The 4,200-nt window shown below is 29.9% G+C and overlaps 1 long non-coding RNA gene across 1 annotated transcript; it reads right to left on the bottom strand.

Annotated features, from left to right (window-relative positions):
* Positions 1–3,080: 3,080 nt before the first annotated feature.
* LOC120266888 lies at positions 3,081–3,911 on the bottom strand. The gene is made up of 3 exons (XR_005538302.1): positions 3,892–3,911; positions 3,240–3,284; positions 3,081–3,115 (listed from the first exon to the last, which is right to left on the bottom strand). It is a non-coding gene; the product is annotated as an uncharacterized LOC120266888 (long non-coding RNA).
* Positions 3,912–4,200: the final 289 nt, after the last annotated feature.

Here is a 4,200-nt window from a genome sequence, read left to right as displayed (position 1 = left end):
ATATATATATATATATAAATTTATAAATTGATACTAACAACCTAGTGTAGTGAATTGTTAGTTGACCAGGGTCAAATTTTTAGGCCGGTTGCATGTTAGTACATTAAAATAATTGTCTGTCTCCCGATATGATGTTGGACTTTATTAAAAATAAATAAATAAATAAAATATAATTGATACTCCTAAGATTTGCCCATTAACATGTTGTTTGGGATGTATTATAAACTTAAATTAATGACTTAATTACTATGATGATATGATAATAATTGGAAAATAAGCTTGTCAATGGGGCCATCCACGGCTAAAAACAGGTGTATAAAAATATTAAAAGTAATTGCGGATAAACATTGTAATGGCTATTTATACATTTCTCTATAGAAAGAGACTTAGCGTATTTATTAAGAAAAAGATTCTAATTTTACTGATATATCCAAATATAAACAACTTATTTTATTTATTTTAAATATTCATAAAAAAATCTTTTTAGATCTTTGATTTTGTTACAGATTCTAAACTAGTCGATGCCTTGCTTAAGTGATCCAGTATCCAAATCTACCACTTGAACCAACTTTGATTAGTATATAAAAAAACCATTTTAACATGACACATTTTTTTCGCAAGCTAATCCAAACAAATTCGTTTATATTAAATATTAAAATTTTAAAATCATAACAAATTAAACTTAAACAACTTATTTTATTTATAATAACACTTTTTAAATTTTTTTTTAGGTCTTTGATCCTGGTGCTTTGCTTACATGATCCGTATTTTTATCAAAATCTACCACTTGAACCAACTTAGATCCGGTGTTATAAATTTTTTTTTACCTTAGATTTTTTTTTCACAAGCTAATCCAAACAAATCATTTATATTAAATATTAAATCTTTAAAACCATAACAAATTAAACTCAAGATAATCACTATACCAGGCTACAGGTAATCCTAGTTAACTGCATATATAACATGGGTGACAGATTTATTTATCAAGACTAATGTGCATTCTTTATGCTCTCTTCCTTTATAATCATAACTAAAGGCTAATTATAGTCAACCTTAGCAATTGTGTGAAAACATAAGCTACTTGTCTTTTCTAATACTTCAAGTTTCTTTTATATATATATATATATATATATATATATATATATAACTGTTGGAGCTAGGTCTATAGTTGGCATCATTTGATAAAATGCATATAATACTTATAGCAATTCACAATGTTATTGCACCGAATCATTAAGTTATTTTATAAATGAATATTCTTATTCTTATAAATATATGAAAATTGAATATTTTTTAAAGAAATAATTATAAAGAAGCTTGAATCTGTTCCAATATAGCCACCTCAAAATTTCATAATATTCTAAATGTTCATGTCACAAACATGTGAACATAGTTAAAAGAAAAGGACAGTTAATTACACAGTTACCGATAAGAATGGTCTAATAGCATTGTCATAAAAGCATTCACTATTGAATTACAAAACCACCTTAAAAAGTTTCAATTCATGGATGTTAAAGATGATGATTTAAAATTCAGCTGAATAAACATAAACATACAACACACTTTTCAATTCCTCAACACAATATCTTTCAACAACATAAAATGATACAACATTTAACTTAAACAACTTTGAAGTTCTTTTCAAGTTTTCCGAACAGACGCCAACTTATTCTGCAACAGAAAAAAAAAAATATAAAACATATATATTAGTAAAAGCTCCATTGATTTAGTAATGCTGCATGCAATCACTTTGAAATAATAAGAAAGCTGTAAAATTAATGTATAATAAAAGATATTAAGAGCACGTTTGGTGGACATGATAATGACGATAGGATAGACTATCATATCCTAACATTATCTTTTGTTTGATTAGCCAATGGGATATAATAGTCTTGTTTTATTGACCCACTTTATTCTACCAGCCACATGATAACTAATCTTATAGAGAAAGGCAAGATAGAAACGGATAGAATATATGATAAAAAGTTAAATTTATTTATTTTTTGGGCTTTTCGCATTCAAAATGGTTGAGAGTTTATCCGTCGATCTCATGCTTGTGCAATATGTTTTTCATCCAAAAATCTTTGATCATGTCTTATCTTTAGTTTCTCTAGTCGGATAATTTTTCTTTTCTTTTCTTTTTCTAGATGTGATCTCTACATATATGGATTCTTGATTATTATAATGGTAATTCTGTCTATTTACATGCACTTTATATCATATACTGACATTATTTGGTTCACTTCAAATATAAAATTAGATAACAAAATCCTATCGAATGCATCAAATATAGGATATGATATGAGGTTATCATGCCTATATCATTTCTTACTCCCATTGAGTCCTCACATCCTACTTGTCCATATCCTATCATGTCCATCAAACAAGCCTAAGTATACATAATTGTCAATCAAAGTTAAATTTAAGTTTTCAACTTGCAGCATTTTGTATCTTAAAACCTGATAACAAATTCTCATCTAATTACCTGCAAGGATCCCTTCAATACTGGTATATATTTTAATCACAAGAGTGCATAATGAGAACCAATATGTTTATGTATATGTGTGTATATATATATATGAAACATCACTTCAAAGAAGAAATGCAAATAGATTTTTAAAATATCATGAAAATTAGAAAAAATTAATTTACAAAATAAACTAAAATGGTAAAACATATCTCTAGATAAACAAAACTAAAATTCTCTCTTATCTATGTCATGTAATGTTTCTCCACAAACTACCCCAAATCCAAAAATTATCCCAACGTATCAAATTACCCCCACGTATATATTACCAAGTATCTTATCTAATACAAATCCCAAAATATACCCACAAATCAAATTGTTCCCCAAAGTCTCAATATGTTTAGCGTTTTCCGACAATATTAAGAAATATCCTCCTCTATCGATCGTATCTATACGTTCCCATGTCTCACGTCACGCCCGAATAATTCATAGCTTTATCGTCGACACGTAGTGTTTAACAAACTTGGCCACGTGTTCAAAAGATATATCCGACAAATTAAAACGTCCCTACATATCAGCTACGTACCTTTCATATATATAAGAGATTTGGCGCCAACTTTTGGTTCAGTTTCTGGGTTCATCCCTCTTCTGCAGTTTGATGATATGTTCAAACAAGCATCAGCATATTCTTTCAGAAAATAAAGCACACACACACACATATATATATATATATATTCGAGCCATTGATATTATTTGGAGAGAATTTTCAAACCTTCAGCTGCAGCAAATACATCCCCAAGGATAAATCTTCAGTGTTCTGCATGTTTATGTTTTTGAACAGAAGGTTAGATAACACATCCCTCAATATATGTGAGAGTTATAACTTTAAAACTTTCTAGAGCATGAAACTGTTTCATTGAATGAATGTCAAAACTAACAATAAAATCAATTTACAGAATGGAAAACAAATGTTTCATGTAAATGAAGATTATTTTCTCATCATTTTCAAGTGATCACGATCTTGGCATATAAAGATATTTTGACCAAGAGTTTCTGAATCATTTGAAAGCACAGAGAAACTCCAGAATCAAAATGGAAATTCAAAAGAACAACCTGTTTTTATTCTAAACTTGAAAATAAAAAAAAAGAAAAAAAAGGCAAAAAGAAATGATAGTTTTGAGTAGATGTAAAAGAACTCATCAGTAAAGTACTTAAAATAGAAATAGAAATCGTTGGATCTCAAAAGATGCCATCTTTTCTTCACCAATCTAGCCCTAAATCCGTCCAGATATGCTACCAAAACTCATCAAACCCTAAACACAACGAAATTCATTGGATTGAAAGAAGAAGAAGATAAAAAAGATCATGTTTTCATCTCCAAAAAGAACTCTAAGAAATCAATGAAGGGTTTGTAGTACTCTTACATCGGGGATCTGAGATGTGGTGGCGGCGGTGGTGGTGGTGGTGGTTGTGGTGGTGGTGTCCTGGGGTACTGGAGAACGATAGCCAAAAAGGGCAGTGAACAGCTTCATCCATGGCGAGATGTTCTGCATCTCAAGATTCTCTGACGGGGTTGGCTTCCGGTGACCACACACAGAGCACCGCTCTCCAACTTCATGCTTGTGCTGATGCCCACAAATGCTGCAAAGATCCTCCATTTCTCGATCTTTTCTTACTTGAATCAAAGAAAATTCACCACAAAAATGGATCTTTTTCTCGATTGATGATGGACA

This window comes from Dioscorea cayenensis, chromosome 8 (assembly GCF_009730915.1).
Source record: "Dioscorea cayenensis subsp. rotundata cultivar TDr96_F1 chromosome 8, TDr96_F1_v2_PseudoChromosome.rev07_lg8_w22 25.fasta, whole genome shotgun sequence".
Taxonomy (NCBI): Eukaryota; Viridiplantae; Streptophyta; class Magnoliopsida; order Dioscoreales; family Dioscoreaceae; genus Dioscorea; species Dioscorea cayenensis.
This window is presented reverse-complemented; position numbering and strand designations above follow the sequence as displayed.